Below are 23,484 nucleotides of genomic sequence, written 5' to 3'. Positions count from 1 at the left end.
AATCGATTGTTCGCGTAGCAAAATTCTCTGAAAAGCAATTTCGCTAATGCTTTCTATAGTTAACGAATCTGTCGCAAACATGTTTGTCCGGAATCTAGCTTTACATAACAAAAGTAGAATAAACATGAATGCAAATCCACTCTCTGCAATCTATTTATTTATACGATCAACATACTTAACGATATAGTTAACTTCAAATTATTCTGTCACTTTATAAATTGCAACCTATTACATTTTTTCGTCCATTTGAAAATTTACATTTAAACACCCCTCAATTTCCACGGATTATTAATTTCCAACTCGAATTATCTAATATCCGTGTTCACTTAACCATTAAATTAGATGCGAGAAGATATTTTTAAGAAGAAAAATTCGCTCCTTTTCCAACTCAACTAATTAACAAGTCGTATCTCACTTCGTAACATTTCCTTTCTTCGCCACGAAATAAAAACATCCGGTCAAACATTCTTCTTCAACAAGAGAAATCAACGTCGTTCCATCTCGATCAGTGTCATCCCATAAAGATTTCTCCATAAAGGAAAATGACGAAAGAGGAAAGAAAGAAAAAAAAAAAAGCTGATATTTCCATTTGCATCCATCGATCATCGTCCCTAACCCTTATCCAGCAACCGATGCAGGATAAAAGCGATTCGATCTTGCTTCCAGTCGTTGAGCTCTTAAGGGTGCGGGAGCAAGGGTGCCGTGTCGTCGACCTTGTCGATTCCCGACAATATATTCCATCATCGTTATGCATATTTGTTTGTATTTTCATTTCTTCCAACAATCAAGTCAAATTCCTTCAAAAGTAGAAAATCATAGTTTTATCATTTATTTTATTATTTTATTTAAACATATATTCCACATGTTCTACTTTTATTATTTCTTCGAGTAATAAGTTCATTTTCGATGATAATGTTAATAAATTCGCATTCACCATCGTATTTTTATTTTTATTTCTCCCTAAAGCACGTAAAAATGTGAGGAAATTTCTTTTGCCATTCGACTAATCTGTCGAATTTGGGGATTTAGATATCGATGTGTATGTACACTCGATCAAGTGGAGATCAACGGGGACATTTGGGGTGGCAGGCGCCATGAAAACTAGAATCTTTTAGGAGTAGCTGACAAGGAGTTTAGAAGCGACATTTACGATGGGGATGCCGTTGTGTTCGAAGGGAACATTCTCGTGGAAAAGTCAGCAAAAAGTTTCCGATTACTTGGACGGGAATGGTCGATGCGATGGAATTGGGGAACAGGATTGGTTTTTGTTGGAAGAATAAAGACGCTCGAACGTACCGCGTCGGAAGTAATTCTTTGTTTCATTATGGAATTTAAGAGCAGCTCGAATTTTGCAGTTTGATCTCGAGTTACATGTTCTTCTCATTCTCGAAATTTAATAATTTTATGCTCAAACTATCTTCGACTGTTTTCAATTTCAAGTGTTACAAAGTACACTTTTTTAAATTTTCTTTTATAATTTGATCTCGAGTTACATATTCCCCTTATTTTCTAAATTTAGTAATTTTACGTTCAAACTATCTTCGACTGTTTTCAATTCTCCCAAGTACACTTCTTTAAATTTTCTTTTATAGTTTGATCTCGAGTTATATACTTTCCTTATTCTCCAAATTTAATAGTTTTATGTTCAAACTATCTTCAACTGTCTTCAATTCCCTCAAGTGTTACAAATATTTCTTTAAATTTTCTTTCACAGTTTGATCTCGAGTTACATATTCTCGAAATTTAATAATTTTATGTTCAAACTATCTTCGACTGTTTCAATTCCAAGTGTTACAAAGTACACTTCTCTAAATTCTCTAAATTTTCACGATCTATGAAAATTCTTCGTCTCATTTGCAAAGCACATTTTCCCAAATATTCATTCTTCGTAAAATTTTTCATCACCCTGTTCGACCTGTTAAATTCAATCTCGCGAGGTATGTTATCGTATCTCGACTCAATAATATCGGATCCAGGTTGAAATTAAAACGGTCCATACCCTCGGCGGAAATTCACCGCGAACTTTCCTCGTTTAACAAGCGGGCACGTATTCCCAAAGTAGCGCGAAGACGCTACTTGAAATTTCGGGAGCTCGGTTTCCACGGGAATAATAGACGGTTGAGAAGCCTCTGTAAACTCGATATTTCGAGAAGGCTCGTCTAGTTTCCTGTTTCCATCGGGAATACCTCGAGATATCGTTGTTCTCGAGGAAACACGCTCGAATTCGAAGATACACGTTGGAATTCGAGTCGCGTCCTCGCGGTTCGAGATCTAATAAGAGCAGAATCGACGCGATGATCGTTCCGTGTGCGTTCTCGTGGGGATTAATTTGAAACGAATCTCTCTCCTCGACCAATGGCGAAGGATTCTCGTCCAATTGATTGCGTTGAATCGTTGTAGTCGATACCTTCAAACTCGATGGATGATTGGAAGATTTGAGATGCGAGGTTGAATTTTCGCAAGAATTCTCTTATGATCCAAATCTTCGATTTTTTCGTGATGCGAATATTGGGAAAGAGAAACGTTCGTCGAGAAGCTTGCATTTCTTCTAGATGACGATTTTTAGTATTTATTTTGATGTAATTGCGTTATATCGTACAAGGGTATCAAGGTGAGGTTTATGCATTGAATTATATGTTATATGGAAGTCGAAAATTATTTATCAAGTTGATTGCCGAGATCATGCAAATTATATGTAGTACGAATATACTCGTAGCTGCGTAGTCACATATTGAATATTTCAAAAAGGAATTGCGAAGCATCAAGGAATTAATTATACTTGAGTAAAGAAATGGATTATTAAAATAGTAAATAAATAAAACTAAATGAAAAAAGGAATCATTATTCGAAAGAAATCGAGAAAATGAACCAAAATTTTAGAATCGTGCAAATTATAGAGACACATCAACGTAATCTTAGAGTTCAAATTTTAGAAAACATTATTTATGGATATTAATAAAAATTGAAACGACAAACATCATCGATCAAAATTTTCATAAACGATACATGAAGGCACAACAAAAGTGGCATTTATGATTCTCATAAATTCTCATAAATATTAAAATCGTGCAACTCAAAAGAGAACACAAAAAGTAATTGGAATGCAAAACAGATTCAAAGGTATCAAAATCTTACATAGCCGAAGGTTGCAAATTATTCGAATAATAACAATATTGCAGAAAGTAATTGGAACACAAAGCAAATTCAAAATTTTACATAGCTGAGGATTGCAAATTATTCGAATATTGACAAATTTGTAAAAATTGCAATGCAAAACAGATTCAAAGATATCTTACATAACTGGTTATGTATATATAAAATAATAGCAATATTGCAGAAAGTAATTGCAATAAATTCAAAGATATCAAAATCTTATGTAGCTAAGAATTGCAAAAAAGCAATCGCAAAACGGACTCAAAGGTATCAAAATCTTACATAACTAAAAGGGTTGCAAATTATTCGAATATTGATAAATTTGCAAAGATTGCAATTGCAATCGCAAAACGAATTCAAAGGTATCAAAATCTTATCTAGCTGAGAGTCGCAAATTATTTAAATATCAAGAAAATTGCAATTCAAAGCGGCGAACATCACCGGCCAAAAATCTTAATCCTCGTAACGATGCAGGACGCGTGGTTGGAGGAAAAACGACATCCATCGGATCCCGCGGTTCCTCGATTACGCGATCACATCCCAGATATGATTACGCGGGCTGCAATTAATTAACGAGCTCTCCGTGAAACGCGTGCCGGTTATTCAATTATGAGGATGTCGCGCGGATCGTCGAGCAACCGAAATTTCCACCCGAAACGTGACGGCTCCCTCGACAATTCCCCAACCCGATGCTTGTCGCAAACCGAGATCGTAATTCAAAGCATCCAGAGCATCTCTGGCCTGAGCCAGATCGCAAATCGACGAAATATGAAAAAAAATTTATCTCGAGATGCGTTCTTTATAGAGGCAATCTCTATAGAGATTTTCGAGAATCGATTTATGAGAATCGGGGAAGGAATTGGAAGTACGGAGGAAATATTCGGCTGTTTCGGAGATAGATAGATTAGGAATTCGAGGAAAGATCGAGGAGAATGTGGAGCTTTATTTCGGAAATTTCTTGGAGATCTTGGAAAGAGAATACCAAGAAGAAGGGGAATCGATACGATCTGGAATATAGTTATCGTTCTATCATTTGGAAATTTTCTTTCATACATATATATATATAAAAAAGAAAATAAAATTATTTATAAAAGAAGATCGCTTACACAAAGTTGCTACGTGAAAAGCTTTTTTTGCTAATAATGATACTTTTAAATAAAGAATTTACACGCTTTTCATCCTTTTTATCCTATATTATAATAAATTCAAAATGAATTTTAAAGAAGAAGAAAAAAGAAATGAAACAAACCAAAGCAAGACCAAAACATCTCCGCAGCGGGGAATTTTTTTAACTCGCCAATTTGTCCCTAAATTTCCCTTCGGCGATAATGCGAAAAGTTCGAAATTCACGGAGGCTTGAAAAATTAGCCCAACCTGTTACAAATGTTGAAGCTGCGCACCGAGTTTTCCCCATGACAGAAAATTCATTGTTCAAAAGGAGGGCGTTAATTCGTTTTTATCCACCCTTCTGGCGGAAGTCTCGTCCGTGTTCTGCCTCTTTCGCTCGGCTAATTAACCCCCTCCAACGCGTGTCCAAACTCGTCCACCAACGGATCCACAAACGGATTAAACGTGAAAAATTTGTGGGGGGAAAAAAGAAAAAGGAAAGACCGCCGACGGCGTTAATCTCGTTGAAATCGAGCGAAACTATCCGTGCGCTTTTGTCCACATTTATTAACGCGGCGATAATGCTCCCCTAACCAATCATCTCGCTCATCCTTTGACCATGCAAGATTTTTCGACGATTATACGATTAATTTTACGCAACTATTATTTCCCACTCCACTCTTCCCCGCGCGTGGAATAATAATTTCATTCGTGGAGGGGAGGTAATTAAGGGGAAAGGAGTTTCGTACTTCGTTGAAATTATTTCATCGGGTGAGGTGGTATAATTTAATATTTTGTAATTAAAAGGTTATTAAAATGTGTAAATTAATGGCACGATGATTATACTTGATACAAAGTATTGAAAAGTAAATTTGTCGATTCCTCGACAATATAACATATCGATGATTATGAATATCGTTAAACGTAGTATCGTTCGAGAATGAAGATCATTCACGAAAAAATCGTTAAATTCGCGCGATTGGTCGTCGAGATTTGTCCCGAGATGCATTTATACCACGTCGCGAAAAACGCGTTTAAAATGGAGACGATTATATTTTGGAAAAAGGAAATCACAATGGATTTCGAAAATAGTTTCCTGTTGTGGCGAACGAAACGATTGAAATTTCTAATTAATACGGTCGACTGTTATCATCGCATCGTAAATTTTCCATCACGAATGTTTCGACTCAAGTTTTTTTCCATCAATTATTGGTCGCTGTAAATTCTCGCGACGCGATACACAACGGTTGCAATTAATATTTGTCTCGTTGTCACCTGCGTCGCCCAATATCGTAACCTGTGCAACGCGTTTTATATTCACTCTCCATCACCAGAAATAAATGTTCGTTGTGGTGTTTTCGCATGGAAATGCGCCATAAAGTCGTCACTTCAGCCCTTCGTATCCTCACTCGTTTAACTTGATCATTGTATCATATAGTTTTCTATATTTTCTCCTTACTTTCCTCGTCGAACGATTTCAAACATTTTCCTCATATTTAAATCCGTCATTATGGAAATCCACTGGATACTTGTTTTTCGAAAATTTTTATTTCGCTGTTTGTAAAATAATATTCTCTTTTATTACGATCGACGAGAAAAATATTCTTTCAAATATTTACCTATATCGGTTCGATTCGTCGAAAAATCGGAGCACGTTCTTTATCTACGTCGAGTCCTCGCGTGGATTCATTGCTCTGTCGCGATATTTGCACGCCCGCGAAATTTTTTTACCATTAATCGAAAAAAAGGGGTTCGTTTAAACGGACGGGGCCAGCAAATTCAGATCGAATTTTACACGCGGTTAAACGCGGTATAAAATATTCCATGGCGGATGACTTCGTTCGCGACAATCATTAAATTAATCCGATAACTTCGTACTTGTAGTTATTTCCCAAGAGTGCCATTCATCGTCGTTCATTCGCTTTCTAATATGATCCAAGATCGTTGATACCTCGTGTTTAATCGGTCGTTTTATTTAAAAAAAAAAAAAAAAAAAAAAGAAGAAAAAAATTAGATTAAAATTTACACAACAGATAATGATACGCATTTGAAAGAGGGAATAATTTATTCCCCTCCGTTTATCGTCGCGGAAAAACTCGTACTTGTCAGTTGAAATTAAACGTGTTAATTTTTAATCGCGTTGCTCGAATTATCCATAGACGAATTACGCTTAGTAAATTACACGAGACTGAAAAGTATGATGATCTTCGTAGCGTAGAATTTAATTCCATTTTCCGAAGATTAAATTATTCCTGTTTTCACGGTGTTGGTTATTATATATATACATATATATATATATATATGTATATGTATATGTATATGCATATACAAAAGGAAAATTCATATTCCGGTTCATTATAATAAAGCTGAATATTTGACGATTCAATTGGACGTATTTTTTCGAAAGGAGGATACACAAATTCGTTAATATATTCGGAACGAAAAATATTCAATTGGATCGTTTTATCGAGTTTCGCCGTGTCGCAATGAAAAATTTTTTTTAACAATTGTTCGTTGTATCGAATATCTTTCTCACTAAAAGAAAAAAAAAATATCCCAGCGATATTTAATTCTATTATAAATTCTAAATTATTTTTAACTATTCCAAACGAAACTCTACGATTAGAAGTGATTTAAAAAAACGTTAAACTTTTTGTAATATCCTTCTAATTAAAAAGGAATCGTTTAATCGATACAATTTCTCGAAGATCTCAACGATGCTAAAAAAATTCTACGATCGGAAAGGGTTAAACTCTTTCAAACAAAATTAGAAAAAAGAGAAATTATCGAAATATTTTGTGGAGAAACATTCTTACTTACTTTTGAGTTTCTTTTCGGACAATTAGAGCGTCCATCAGAGCGGAAACTGCGCGTTCCTCCGCGTCCCATTCGCTTCGAGTAATCCGCGAAATCTCGATGAAAAAAAAGGGGGAGAAAGGAAACAACGATGGTGGAACGTTAAATGAGTTTAAACAAGAACCATTCGATCCCTGTAAAGGTTCATCGACTGTGTCGAGATTTCGTTATCGCGTTTCCCTCTCGTATTTTCGCCCGCCATTTTCCTACTCTCATTTTATATTTCTTTGTTCCCGTGCTGTGTGTACACACGGATGTGATGCGTACACGTGGATAATTTCGCTTTTTCTGTTGCCTCCAACGTTTCCAGCATGATTCCAAGCATAAAGCCTGGAAGAAATTTCGTCACTTATTGAAAAGTTTTTTCATTAACCGAATATTTTACCGATAATCTCTTCCAAAAAAGAAAATTGCAAAATGAAAGACGAAAGAAAAATTCCTTTTTATATACATAAGGAAACGGATGATATAAATTCAATGATGATGAAATTAACCGAGAAAAAAATCGCAAATAAAATAACGCAGTTTAATAAACTGCATAGATTTAATAAACGTCTACACCTTTCATCGACGCTAAAATGATCGATCAAAATAATCCAAACTGCGGATATACACTCGAAATACACTCCCCGTTTCGACGATGATCCAAAAGAAGAAGAAGAAGAAGAAGAAGAAGAAGAAGAAACCAGAAACGAGAGAGAGAGAGAGGAAAATAGTAAAGGGATGAAGAGAAGGATAGGTAGAGGAGGGTAAAAAGGTATATACGCGTCGTGGTATCCGCGAGCAAAACATATTTTCCAACCCGATACGCTTCTCTCCCCCTCACCCTTTTTTCTCGAACGCGCGCGCCACCCCTCCCTCCCCTCCCCGCCTCGCCTCGCCTCTGGTTTCCCTTTCTCCCGCGGCTTCCAACCTCCTCTGCCTGCCTGCCTCCGCAAATAGTCGCCACAAAGCGATTCCCCGTGTGCGCTCCTCGTGTTCCGCGCGATTATCAACCCGCTCGTTTCGCCTTCCCGCTTATCGCGACACGTGCTTCCGCCCTCGGGCTCGTGGAAAAGCCGCCCGTGGGAAGGGGGGGCAGCAGTCGCTTCTCGACAGTTTTTCGCGTCGGTTCCTTCCATCCATTTGTGGAAAAGGAAAGGGAGGAACGAGTTCATCGAAAGGACGAGGAGACTTTCTTTTTTTTTTAGGGGAGAGAAGGGGAGGGATCTTCGCCTCTTCTCGAGGGATGAGGAGAAGGGGAGGAGGTGTAAGGGAGAGGGATTTTTGTGGTCGATCGAGAGTGATAGTGGTTTCTAGGGAGAGTGGAAAAATTGGGGGTTAAGGTGACGAAGAGGTGGTTGGGTGGAAAGGTTCAGAAGGTGGTGAAATTTTAAATTTTGTGTTGGCGCGTGCACAGTTTGAAGGGTTGATTTTTTTGTGAAAATTGAAGTTGAAAAGAATTCAAGTGTGAATTTCGAGGTAAAGTTTAAACTTTAATCGTGGCGCGTAGAAAGTTTGAGAGATGAGAAAGAAGAAGAGGATTTGAGAGATGCTTGAAGAGATCGATTGAGAGTGGAGCTTTTTTTTTGTGGAAATCGAAGATCAAAAATTTGGTTGGAAAGGTATTAGTAAGCGAAGATTCAACGCGAAATTTAATTGTGGTATGTAGGAATTTAAGATGTTGATTGGGGATTTGTCGAGCGGGAATTATTGAAAGGGTGAAGAGATTTATTGAAGATTTTGAAATTGAAGATTTTTGTTGGGGTAGTGGAAAAGTTTGACGCGAAGATTCAGGATTTAAAATATAATTGCAATAGGAAGAAGAGTGATGATTGAGCTGAATCGAAGAAGGTATGGTATAATTAAATTGAATCAATAATTGGAATTTTTTTATGTGATATAATTTGTTGAAGTTGATCTCACGAGAAAATAAAAGTTTGTATTTTTACATATAACGAAGCTATTTTTATTAAAAGTGATATCGATCACAAGAATCGTGATTGATCGGAGTTGGAAAACTTAATTAAAGATCGGCTTTTATTTGAAGATGAAGTTATTACTATTTCTAATTACAGTAGAATTTTTCTTATCGTTATAAAAGTAACATATGATCATAATTTTTCATTCTCTTTGAAGAAGAAGTAGAAATTAACAAAGTTAAAAGTTGAAATAACGAAGTTAAAAGAATAGATCGTAAAATTTCAATGAAGTTTAATCTCGTTACGTAGAATTATAATCAAGATTGAATTTAATTATAATTTATTTGTTTGTCTTGTATTTTTTTTTCCCCCTTTTTAATATATATCTGATCTTCCGGATTTATAATGATGGAAATTTTTAAAATCTGAGAACCTCGAGATGTAATAAAATTCCTTCTACAAATTATAATTATATAAAATAACGTAGTTTATCTCGAAATTAATTTTTGAAAATAATATCCTCGTGTTTCTATTATGTACATATTTTTTATAATTCAGTAAATTTCAAATTAACATATTTTTTTGTCAGAAGATAATCTTTTTTTATACAAAGAAAGTTTATCTCTATGTTCCTGTATAATATTTTCATCACTATTAAAATTATTTAATGATTATTTAAGAATATCAAGGAATTATTATACAAGAAAATTTCTACTACGCTAACTTTTAACAATCAATTTTTTCCACGAGGTTATTGTTCTATTTCCACGATGAGAAAACAGATATTAGAGCGCGATAGAAAAGTTATTAACATTATCTTTCAGCCAAATATGGGTCACGCCAGTCTTCGAAAATTTATGATCTTCGAGACTAATTCACGAACCTTTGTCTAGATTTAACATGAAAATCAATCGTAAACTTAATCATCAAGCTTCTCGAGATCGTCCAAAAATACTCAAACTTGTTTCAATTTTCATCGCCATAACCGATTCAATAAAAAATTCAATAAGAAATCAATTACAAACCTCATCAATCACATCTAAAAATTCCCAAGTATCATTTATTCCAATTCCAATTGCCACAACTTGCAGTTATCCCTTAAAAATTCAATCCCTTCATCGATCCTAAACGACATAAAAAAATTTCCAAAATCAAACATCTTCCAATTTCCATTGCAGCAACTCGTCGTGGCATCCCCCTAATCCTCCCCCCAATCGCCACCAATAATATCCACCGCAATATCCCTTTCATTGCTGACACTTCGTTTCAATTACCGCGTCAATCTCCTCTCGAGATAACGTAAACCGTATCGATCCCACGAATGGAACGATCGAATTTGCTTGTTCTCACGAGGTCGAAACAAAACGCGTTTACCACGACTCTAATAAGCGGCCTTTTGATTTAAATCTTTTTTTGATTTATCGACCCATGGAGGGGGCCTGGAAGGCGACAAGGAATCGCGATTTGAAATTCCAAGCTGCACGGTCTAACGCGGTCTCGAGGATCCCCCTCGATCCACCGCTTGACAGAAGGATGATTTACAACCTTCGGCCGGCCACGAATCGTATACGAATCGTCCTCGTTTCCCCCTCGTGTTTCGTCGCGATAGAGAAATCGCAAGAATTCCAGTGCCAGTCGATGGAACTGGTTGGAAGCCGGTGTTGTTTCCGGGTTATCTGAAAACGAGAAGGAATAAACGCGGCTCGATTGGAAACTGGAAATTTGTAATTTATTAATTGATCGGGTCGGTCGGTTTGGTCAAGCGATAAGATCAAGTATACAACATTACAGAATTAATAGACACGTTTGATCGTGTGTGGATCCGTGTTGGGTAAAGCGAGATTTATGAAGTTGTTGCCGAGGTGGTTGATTCGAAACTGTTTTGACGAACAGATTAGGGTTCTCGATTAGGTAATTGAATTAAATTATTAGTTCGCGTTCGAGTGGAGGGATGGAGATTTTTGTGATTTTTGTGATTTTTCTGGCCGAGTTTATCGATTTTAATAATGATTGTTTTAATGATAGTATTTAGAAGGATAAGAAGAGATAGTGTTGATTTATAAAATACATTTGACGAGACATGGGTTTAAAATTTGCATCAAAAAGAGAGATTTTTGACTTAATCATTCGTGACTTAATAATACTGACTTAATATATTGCCGTGAAAGAGAAATTGCAAGAGAAAATTACACTTGAGAGGGTGAGTTTCTTTCAATTTTCATATAAAAATTGACTGGCTCAACAAAAATTAGACATGCAATAATTATTTACAACGAATAAACCAAACAATTCGTATAAGCAATCATTAATAAATTTGACGCATGACAGAACCTTCCATTCGATATCGATTCGACGAAAATCGAGTTCTCTATAAAATTCTTCTATAAACAAGTTTTAACGAGTTCGTAAGAACGAAAAGATGTCTTTTCCCTTCGCACAACAGGGCAAAGCTGTCACTAATGCGGCGTAAATGTAATCAAAACGGTTTCCACCCCTAAGTAGGGGGGGGGGAGGGGCTGTTTGCGTCATTAATGTCAAGCTCCGTGCATAAGCGTTGCCCGATATATTCTACGACTTATAATTAATCGACATCTTCCACCCCTTGTTACATAATGTTCACGCACGGCTCGCCTTATCGAGTTGAACGTTTTAAAAATAGCGGCGCGAATTTTTAGGGCGTACAACGCTCGTGGAAATAAATAGCCGTGTGTTAATGACCCATGGCCAACCGATCAATCGCTCGAGAATTATTATTAAAAACTATTATCATCGAGAGAAATTTTGCCTGTAATCGAAAATTGTTAACTGGAATTATCTTAAATTATATTTATATTTATGATATTCTGCGATATCTACTCGAATTATTAAACGGTATATTGTCAAGTAATACGTAATTGTTATAAACGATGGAAAAATTCTGAAAGTTTTTTCTAAATTAATTTTAATCCCAACGTACTCATCTCGGATAATAATAAAAAAAAAAAATACGTAGAAAAAAAAGTTCGCAAACGATTAGTTTGTTTTCTAACTTTTTGTAAAGTAATATTCGCGATTATATCTATCCTCTTTATCCAATTTTCTTAAATTATTTTTTTCAAAGTGTCGCATTCAAAAATACGTATATCTTTTTTCCATCCGTTCCGTATACACATTTTACGCGAAGGTCGAAACGTCACGCCCCTCCAATTCCTTCTGAATTCCTGGCGCTCTGAAACGCCACTGTCGCGCGACAGAAGACAGTTTTCACAAGTGAAAAGAGTCTTTTAAGCGCAATAATCCTCTCTCTCTCTCTCTTTAACCATGGCTCATCGCTGGCGCATGTGACTTTTACTGTGTCTCATCGGTGCGGAAAAAGCAGTAATGGATCGTAAACGGGATTGAAATGAAATCTACCCCCACTCGCCTTCCTCCAGAGATCGCCCGCTCCGTTAATTACGATCCTTTGTGGTTCGCTGTTTTCACGAATGTTTACCCATGTGTCCCAACATTCGGTTCATCGTTATTCCTATCCCCAACGATAATTGCTCGAAATCCAGAGTGTGAAATGGTGGTATCACGCACAGGGTTTGAAATAAAACCGTTGCAGTGGAATTTCGTTGGTCGGAATTTTATTTATTTATTTTTTTTACGAAATTTTAAAAGAAAATAACGAAACAAAATTCGATTTTATTAACCGCGTAGAAATTCTCGTCTCCGTTAAAAGCATCTGCGAATTGGATTGTTTATATTCTTTTCATTACGGTGATCCTCCTTAATCAAAATTCTCATCTTAATTACAAAAAAAGATTGCCACCGAAAATCAACGATTTCTTAACAATTAATACGACACTTGGCTCGTAAAATCATATAATCAGCCGTAGTTCATTCGTATAATAACAAGAACAATTGCAACAACTATATATAATCGCAATCACAATCGTGATCTCAATCACCGGGGCTTTAATAACCACTGCTTCAACAACCCTGTGTGCATAACCTGTATCCTGTACAATTTTTACAAATTTTTACAAATTTTTCTCGCCCGTTCTTTCCGCGAAGGAAAATTCATCCGAGCTTCCTTAAATTAAACGTCCGTGAAATTTACGCGATATCTAACCCCGTTCAAAAAGAGGGGTTGCTCGTTAATTCTTCCCCTTGGCTGCGTTAATTTCATCCGCGCGAACGAACGTACACAAATGTAAAAAAAAAAAAAAAAAAGAAAGAAAGAAAAGGGAAAAAAATACGCGATATACGTGAGAGACACGTGAAAGAGTGCGGCACAGAAATACGTAGTTACAGCACGGTTAACAAACGGCGGCGCAATATGGAAAAGGAAGTCGCTATCGGAGCCATAGTGATAATCGTGCAACGATAAAGAGCGACCCGGCTCAAATTTATTGAGGCTCGACGCCTCGCCGATAAACTTGCTTTTATCTGGAGAAGAGAAAAAGTGGTTGCGTTAGTTCGCGAGGATACTAATCGCTGATTACCGTGCCCCCTCTCCAACAGTCGACTGATTGTGAGTAATATCGCGCGATTTCGAGCTGCGCTTCGATCTTTGCGTTCTGGAATTTAAGGATTTAAGGTCCAATTGTTATATTTTCATTGCATCGAGCTTTCGTTTCGAAAGGTGGATTACTAGAAATTTGATCTTTTGTATTATTTTTTTTTTTGTTGTGATGTATTAAATTTTTATTCTAAATAGTTTGTGGAATTACTTCGAGGATTCATTTCTCGTGCTGTAATTCAGAAATTTTAACTCTACTTGAAAATGAATTCTTTACTTATATTAAACCCGACGCATGAATTATTTAAATGTACGAATGATGATTACGAGTCGTAGATATGCGAATGAGCAATGATCGCGTCGATCTTCCAGCGATCCAGAATTTCTCGGATTTGTCGAAATCCTATGTATTAATATTTAAATTTCGTCCGATCCGCAGTGGGCGATTTGCAGAGGTGATTAATATTAAAATTTCGCATTACACGGGAATTATCGATCGAGAACGGACGGAGATTCACGATCGCGAGATTCGCGAGATATAGAAGGAAAAAAAGTTGTATTTCCTGGAACTTTTTTTATTATTCGCAACGGAATTAAATTCTTATCGCGACATTGCCGGTCAGAAATCGTTAAACGAAGCTCAATAAGCGCGACTGTACCATCGAGACGATTATCGTTGAACTACTTTCCAAGATCTCGCTAGATCGTTTCCTTAAACCGATCTGAAACTCCTTTTCAAATTACGTATTACGTAAATAAATACATATTCGCACGTGATATACAAGTGATTCGTAATAAATATTCGAGAATACCGGGAAAAATGGGAGGAAAAACATGGAAATACTAATAAATTTACGATCTTCCACCGTGCAAGTTATTTTGTTATTCTCTTCTATTGGCTTTGTTTCGAAAAGTTGAAATGAAAATAAAAAGAGGAAAAAAAAGAGAAGAAGAAGAAGAGAAAAATAGAGGTTATTTTATACTATCGAATTTGATGCCACATCGTCGTGCATTCTCACATTCGATCGTGTCTCTTAAAAATCGACAATTTGGGAAATAATAATCAAGAATATACGAAATATTCGTAACATTTCTTCCGATAACAGTTGAAGTTATTCGATATTCCTCCCATAGCTTAAAAAAAGAACAAGACTTCTTAAATAAAAAACGAGCAAAGATAAAACAGACTACGAAGCCACGAAAGAAGAACCTCTAACATCTCGACTTCCACTTCCGTTTCTTCCTCTTCTTTCCAGACCTCCTCGAGAGAGACCATGATTCTTATTGTGCCTGAATCACAATAAGAATCACCCTTTATCGCGTTCACCTGCCGTGATTCACGCTCCTTAACGATCCTTCTCAAGAAGAAATGGCGAGAGAGAGGGAGAAAGAGAGAAAAAAGGAACGCTGTTTAATTTAAAAACTCCCGCTCTCTGAGGAGATGAAGAACGCCACGCGATTCGAGATCGTGGGTCTCGTGACGATAAGAAACAAACGATTGCTCGGGAATATTTTACTACGGACGGTGATACGTGTGTGTAATTGGTCGTAAAGGCAACCTCGCCTCCATGGAATAACGCCTGGTTTACACGGCTCGTACCTCGAATACCTTGTGTTCCGTTGATTTCGCAGGAAAACAAGCGACGAGAGAGAGAGAGAGAGAGAGGGAGGGAGAGGGACAAAGAGGATAGAGAATAATTGTTCGACTTCCGATAGCATTGTGCCGAGCTACGCGTTTCGTACGCTTTTGCTCGTTTTTCATCCTTTCGTTTGTTCCACTGCCCGTAATGAAACCGTTCAATTCTCTAATTAGTCGAATACCTCCAGTGATTCCATTCCGCGAGTCTGTAGAAAGTTTGAACGAGGGGAAGGGGTTTTAATTGGAAACTTGTGATCCGGGCCTTGCCTCCAACCTGACGCGTGTTTTGTAACCGACTGAAAACGACGCGTTCTCGAGAATGTGATCGAGATGTGTATATATATATATATATATCGTTGAGAAAATTTTTTTGTGAAAATTTTGTAAATTTAAACGGGAATGATCGTCGAAAATCTCTTTAAAATTAAAATTTCCAATTTGGAATTTTGACTCGAGTTGGTCGAAGGTTTTTAAAAAGTTTAAAAAAATCTGCGGTTCAGAAGAAATTTATCCACATTTTTTTAAATTACGAATAAACCCTCGTGGTCGTTTTTAAATTAATATTAATATACGTACACTACTCGATATAAAAGATTCAAAAGTTGGAAACTGTCGTACAACGTCCATACAAAATTATAAATATTCATATTCGCTTTTTTTTTTTTTTATTTTGCAAGAGCGTCACACTAATCTTGACCGCAATTCCATCTAATATAAAATATATTCATATCTCTGGCAGCGACTTTAACGTTTAAGATTGGGAAATACGTTGCTTATTCGAAAAGAATTTAAAAATATTCGGAAGGAAGATTTTTATTTTTAAAGATTAGAGGATTAGAAGAAAAAGAAAAGAATGTAAAAATGCTCGTGACCATGAATTCCTCTCCGATATCAATGAATAATGGTCTCGAACGTGTTATTACACAAAAGTGAGTATATATATATATATATATATATATATATATATATACGTATATGCGAGGATTATCATTAGTCGTGCCACGTAATTTGTTATTTCGAGGTCTCGACGACGCGACGCCGGCCGAGCAGTTAAACAAATTATTGTAGCCGACTTGCACAGTAACACAAACGGCCACGAGCTTTTATTATCCTTACATGTGCGTCACGTTTGAACAAGTGTTACGTTTGGACGATGTGGCCATTTATGTGGCGAACGCCAGGGATCGCCCGTAAAACATCGTAAAAAAAGGATTCCATTTTTGGATTTCTCGTCTCATTGTCCAATTTCCAAATTGAAGTTGTAAAAATGAAAAGAATATTTTTTTCAAGTCAATTCATCTCCCTTAACTCGTATTAATTTTTTCGAAAAGAAAATTTGAACGTAAAACAAATGTGACGATTATCAAAGGTGACGATCTTCTTTCTGCTCTTTTCTTCTTTATTTTAAGCCAAATTACGAGGGAAGATCGATCGAGGTCGATCGAACATTAGCAATTTTAAATAGAAAGAGAATCGCTTTTGATGAAAGGTTCGCGAAATTCAGGTTAAGAGATTTCGCATTCCAATATCTCGCTTATTGGAGGACAAAGGTCAATCGAAGGTTCTTGCGTCGCGTGGCGTGCATCAAACCGAAAGCAATTTGTCTAAAATATTCATTCATATTCATGATTGATCTCTTTCTTTATCTCTTCCTTTATTCTAATCTACAAAAAAAAACAACACAAACTTTATCGTTGTAACCAATTTTCCAAACTCAACTTCTCAACTTGCTTCTCAACTTTCCTACTTCGAACAACCTCTCAATATTCCATAAATTTTAATCGAAACCTTTACTTCCCTACATTAAATTACGTACTCGTGGTTAATTACCTCGGCGCATCTTAATCGGCAATTATATAAATATTTTCACCGTGTGGATCACACAGAGCGGAGAGACTCGATTAACGCAATCGGTTTTCAGCGCAATTTCTTCATCGTACGATCGCTGGTAAACAGGTAGCCAATTACTTTCCACTTTGGGCTCAACTCTGGAAGCCCGACTCTCGCCGATACGTGAATTACCCGGCGATTTTCTCTTTCCACGGCTCTGTTGCGCCGTGCCTTCGTTATCGTCGATTTCGTTACGCAATTAGGCTGCACGGCCTATTGTGCGTTGCCAGTGGCCTATCGCGATACCAACCGCTGATCCCAACACAGACCGGCGAGGAAAACTCTGCGTCGATTTTAATGCAAATTTATTTTAATCGAACGCGAGAGACTACTTTGGATTCAACGTTTGTCTTTTTTATCTTGCGTCATATCGTTCGAGGATTTAATCACGTTGAATTTATCACGCGCTACATAACCTGCAAATCCTCTTCTTCTCACCAAACACGCGCCATTCGAAATTGCATTCCTTCTTCTTATTCTCAATTTCGATGATCGAACACGAAGGTAAAACGATTTCTCGTGATGAAATAATATAAACATCTTGATAATTATTGTATTATCGTCGAGAAAAAATCTTCAATTCAATCGTTTATCTCAATCGTTTAATAATTGGAGAATTGGATGGGTTTCAAGTTCAAAAACGCGATGAGATGAAGGTTGTAGGAGGTTGAAAAAGTGTCGAAAAATATAAAATACGATTTTTCAATATATGTGTAAAAAAAAAAAAAAAAAATTAATCAGTAGATGGAACATCGATTTAAATTTAAAGTGATTAATATTTCGCGTTACGTCCTTTTTGCCCGAAATGGCGATCGATTCGCGTGGCGGAAGGTCCTGTTAATTGACAATTGCCGATCGAGAGTTTAAAAAAAAAAAAAAAAGCCTCGTTGGACCTCGTCAGCCTTAAACGAGTTTTTCCCCGAGTTCGTTCGCGAGCAACGACTTTGCTTCCTTTCTCACGGTTCGCCGCCGTTCAAATCGAAATGAAACAAGTGCGCACACTTCTTCAAATTAGCTATACGTATTAGTGTCTCGCACGGATCGAAAATGGCCTCGAAATTGAATCGGTTTGTGAATCGTCGTCTTGATTCCTCGTGCTTTTAATCAAACTGTTAATTGTAAAACGTGAGCAATATGTATTTTAGCTTAAAACTAAAAGCTCAGAGAAGAAGCAAAAAAGAATAAAAAGTAAAAAATTCCGTAAATCACTTGTTTTATCCTAGAAAATTTTTAAAGGGGGGAGAGGTGAAAAAGAACTCTTTTTTTTTTTACACTAATTAGAAAATTTTAAAAAGAAAGATGGAGCGAGATAATTGACAGAAAATTCTAAGAAAAAAACACGAGATAAAAACAAAATAAACAATTTCGATCTTCCATCCCATTTTCCCGAATAACTCGACGTCGCATCAGCTTTCCAAATCCCCGAAAAACAAAGCTAACTAACCCTATAATCTACCCGATCACCTCCTCTATTCTCGTTTACTTTATATCCCACACTCGATCGAGCAAAATTTAAAGGCTCGATGAAAAAGAAAAAAAAAAAAAAAAACGAATCTGTCAATAATCCATCGATAATTCAATCCACCTCTCGTGGAGGCCAAATCCAGCAACAGAGCTCGTTCGTTACGTACAGCTCTCTATCATCAAATCCGCACGCCGGTTACTTCAGCCTCCCCCTCTGGCCGTGTAATATGGTCGAGCCGAATGGACGAGAGAAAGAGAACAATTCGTAGAAATTGTGACGTTGAACTCGTTCGATGTAATGTATTCCATAAATTAACGGCCGAGCAAAGTTTCGATTGCTTCCATCGCGCCACGTGTTTTCGTGTGTTCCTCTACGTCGGTAGAACAACGGTTCAACATGCCACTTATGGATCTCTCACTGTTTCGTTTCGAATTAGCATAATGTAACGGAATACCTGAATATTCAATACGACTCGCCTCGGCGAAATTTCGCGACACGAAAACGTTCGATCGTGCGCGCTCGTGAAAACAACCTTATTTCGATATGTTTGATCTTCTTCTTGATGACTTATGGTGTATATATATATGTGTGTGTGTGTACGCATCATCGTGTGATGCTTTTGCTCGTGTTTGCTCTTTTTGTCTCCGCAACTTTTCGAACGGAAAACTTTGAAAAGGTTTCGAAAATTGATTAACAGCGTAACTTTGGACCGAGGATTTTTCTCGATAAGAAGTTTGGATTTAGGAAGATACGATTCTCTTTTGTGATCCGTCTTCCGTTCCGGGTAAAAGTTTCGGGGTGAAAGTTTCGAAAGGTTTCAAAAATTGATTAACAATACGTAACCTTTAAGGAGAGTTTTTCTTTTATTTAGGAATTTTTGGATTTAGGAAAAATCAGTTTTCTTTCGTGGAAACGGCCGTTTCGTATTCGTAGTCCTTTGGATAAAAGTTTAGACAAAGGGTTTCGAAAATTGGCAACGTTTAAGAACGATTTTTATTAGGAAGCATTAAAAAATCCGATTATAATTTTTCTTTTCGCGATCTACGCTTTCTAGTCGTAACTTTGGAAACTACGAAAAGTTTGAAAAACTTAATTAACTTTGAAGAAGAGAGAAGTTTTAGTAAAAATTTTGGATTTAAAAAAGTGACTATTGAAAATTCTTTAAAGATCCGTTAAGAATTTTTATCACAAGCATTATTTATATTCCTTCCTATTTATTTTCGTCAATTATTGTTCCCAGTGATAGCGAATTCAATTTATTCGTATAATAAGCATATCGTTTTTCATTCTCTATTACCCGATAACTTATCACGTTTATTGCGCTAGATACAAAGATTTTGATAACATTTACGTAACGAATTATTTACAAAGTTAATTCAAAATGCAAGACTAAATTTTTCATTGCATTGGATATCATGTATATAGAATTTATCCTTTAATTTGCGATCAAAATTATATTTACAATAATCACACGTATCTAATTACAACAAATGAAACGATCCGGTATAAAATCCAAATCAAATGACGCGTTCGATACAAAAGTGAGTGATACAAATATCTCTAAAACCGAGACATTTATTCGAGAGGATCGAGAACCGAGATTAAAAATTATTATTAAAAATCTTTCCAAAAACCTTTCACCAATACCTTTTCAACATTTCAATCGTACTTAAAAAAAAAAAAAAAAAAAAAACGATTAAGTACCCAAATTCGTCATATTCGATCACTTCGAATGCGAAATATCTCCAAAAAGTAACGAGAGAAAAAAGAAAAATTCAAGTAAGTATTCAGCAAAGCGATAAAAAGCGCTCCATTCGCCTCTTCGAGCATTTTACGGTCGCGCGATCTCACGTCGAGCGACCGATTAAAACGAGGAATTCGCGGAATTTAATCGCTCGATATTGACCGGCAAACGGCCACGTTATCGTCGAAAATATGTATGCCGCGAACCGCTACTGTTCCACGGTAAAAGATAATCTCGACAGGGCAAAGAGCAGAAAACGAAGCGCGAGGAGAGGCGGAATCGCAAAAAAGCATCGAACCAGTCCTCGCGGACCGACTCCAAACGTGGCGATCGAAACCAACTTAATGGACGCATTTAATAATGATTTATAGCGACGATTATGTCGTTCGATTCGCCGATTGAATATCCCGAGGTGACTTAATTGGGATATACGTTTCTTCCATTGATTTTCGATCGTTCGAATTTCTAATTGAAGCTGCTTATTTATCTGTTTGTTTGATCGAGGGCTGAAATTTTCGAAAGTTTAAAATTATTTTCCATTTGTGAAAGATACTTTGGAGAGTTGGTTTCCCAGATTATTTCAAATGCAAGTTAATCATTCGATAATAATTTTTGTTGCGAAATAACTAATTGCCAGATGCATTAACTTTAGGATATAACGAGTATATTTGAGAGTAAAAATTTTGGAAAATTATATTGGAGAATATTTTTTCACAAATTGCGAAAGAGTGGAAATTTCACGAATAGCCATTCTCAAAGCACTTGAGAAGAATATTCTTGAAGAACAATTAAGATAAAAATAAGATGGGAATATATCGTAATCGAAATTGAATATTCTGCGGAGTGATTGCACTTGAAGGTGGAAATCGACGAGAAATCTAAACGATCGGTAATTTCATTTGCATGCGATGAAGGATTGTTTTTTTTTTTCTTCTTTTTTTGTTCGCATAGAATTGAAATGTGATTTTAATAGCTTTGGTTAACGATAACTTGCAATTTTGTTATGATTCATAAATTATAAAATTCTTCCCGTGGAACATTTTGCAATAATTTCGCGTGAATATTCATGAAGTTTCGTTTTTAAATGTGCATAACAATTTAAATATTTTGAGATAAAGGAGGATTTTTGTATTGGAAAAAATAATTTGTTGTTTAATGTTTCATTTCACGAAGGGAAGAGAAATAAGAATTTTCTTATTCGAGTGTAATAGTTTAATTACAATATATTCGTGCACCGAAGAACAATTTTTTATTTCATTTTGCATCTCTCGCTGATGTTGTTGATCGAATGAGCGGACGAAGCGGTGAAAATTTATGTTTCGCATAAATCTGAGTTTGAGTTTTAATGTTTAAAACAACTTTGAATTATCAAGTAAAAATAAAATCGCGTAAATTCATTTACGTATGAGATATAAAATTATTTTTAATTTAGAATTCCGTTTTTTTTTCATTTCTTCCGTTCTATATATTTTTTTCCTTCTTCTAAATTTATTCAATCAAATAGATTATTTCATCAAATATAAAATATTCGTGAGATTTATGCTTTAAAAAAATTTTTTTATCGAATAATATAGATCGAATATCATCGAACGAAAAAATTTTCTACTTAAAGGAATAACAAAAATTTCATAAACTATCAAAGAGAATTTCCACATTTTTTAAATACGTTCCCTTCGATTTTATCGAAAAATTCAACTGTTTACCCGCGATCGATGCGATCCAAGTCATGTCGACATTTCATTCGAGTCCTGCAGAATGGAACCGCTTAGCTTCCATTTTCCATGGAAACAAACACGGCGAACGATCAACCTTTCAATTTCATATCACAGAACAGAAAACTTCAAAGTGAAAAATAAAATACACGATGGAAAAACACTATCAATCATTAAAACCATAAAAATTTAAAATTTAATCAAAACTCTAGTTATAACTCTATCAAAATCCTCAAATTTATCATTAATTATTTTAATAATCCAAAACGGAACAGTAAAGAAAGATAAAGTTGTTAATCGAAACAAGTGAAAAAAAATTTAAAAAACAATTCTCGATGATAGGAATTCATTTCATTTGCATTTCCAGTAGAAAATGATTATTTTATTTATATTTCCTTCCTCTTTTTCGACGATCGAATATTTGCATTTCGACGTCGAACAAATTACAAAGATACGTCAAACGTCGAATTTATTGCAAAGTTTCCATGTTCCATCATCGTCACGTATTATTTAAAGAGAAAATCGGAAAAGCAATGGCGCGTTTACAGAGAACACATCGACGATATTCGTCCAAACGGATCAATTATTATATTCCAACGTTGTAAACATTTTATATTGATAAAGAGAGTATCATTTGATGCAGGAAGGAAATATCGACTTTGATAAAGGATAATAACATTCTCGATTGAGGTTGAATCGGGCGGGAAATTTGCATAGAATTGGTATTATTGAAACGAGGGAGGAACGAGTTAAAGTAAAGATCGCTTGGATACGAAACGATTAAGAACAATTGAAAACTCTTTGCAAACGAATTTTCGAATAAATTGATCCCTGTATGAAATATTCATATCGGGTGTACGATCAATGAGCGAAACGATTGAAATATAAAGAGACATAAAACATATTTGCACCGTAAAAATGGCTGAAGAAAGGTTTACGAGTGACGATATCTGAAAAATAATAATAATAAATTGAATTTTATGATTTTGTAAATGCGATTTTATCGTTTCCAAGGAGTGGAGAGATATTCGTCGAACAAATAGCGTTGATTTTATATGAAGAATATTTATATATTTATGAATTGGACTAATCGTGAAATGTAATGTCATAGACATCGAAAATTGTTGAATTGTTCGACGAAATAATGAATTGAAAGATGAGATTGGAGGATGTGGATTAATATATCTGTAAATTCAATTCATGATCAAAATCATTGAGACGAATTTCGACAATTAAAAGCATGAAATTATTCTACGTTTAATCATCGAAATCGTATTAATATTTCAACTTTTGTTCAAATATTTTCTCTGAAAAGTTCTAAAAACCAAATTTTACACCATCATGAGAATTTATAAAAGAAAGAAAAAAAATATTGTTCTAAACGGCAAATAGCAAAAGATCTAAGATTTTTAAAATTAGAAATTAATTAATAATATATGTATTATTTACATGTAAAATATTCAAAGAATATTTTAAGATCAAATTCTAAAATACATATCCGACAGAGCTCAATCAAAAATTCGACATAGAT

General features: G+C 35.6%; 1 protein-coding gene and 1 long non-coding RNA gene across 5 annotated transcripts in view; one reads left to right on the top strand and one right to left on the bottom strand.

The window, feature by feature from the left end:
• The window catches only part of LOC100870928 (ras-related protein Rab-37), a 106,606-nt gene that overhangs the window by 65,578 nt on the left and 17,544 nt on the right, over positions 1-23,484 (top strand). The gene's annotated exons all lie outside the window — the stretch shown is intronic.
• The window catches only part of LOC147657428 (uncharacterized), a 31,816-nt gene continuing 17,688 nt past the window's right edge, over positions 9,357-23,484 (bottom strand). Inside the window, exon 2 of the long non-coding RNA XR_015292450.1 lies at positions 9,357-10,693. This is a non-coding gene — a long non-coding RNA (uncharacterized LOC147657428). The remainder of the gene's footprint in view (positions 10,694-23,484) is intronic.

Source organism: Apis florea, unplaced genomic scaffold, assembly GCF_048593485.1.
Source record: "Apis florea isolate Af1SG1 unplaced genomic scaffold, ASM4859348v1 contig_3158_pilon, whole genome shotgun sequence".
Classification (NCBI taxonomy): Eukaryota; Metazoa; Arthropoda; class Insecta; order Hymenoptera; family Apidae; genus Apis; species Apis florea.
The sequence above is the reverse complement of the archived record's forward strand: the minus strand, read 5'-3'. Positions and strand labels throughout refer to the sequence as shown.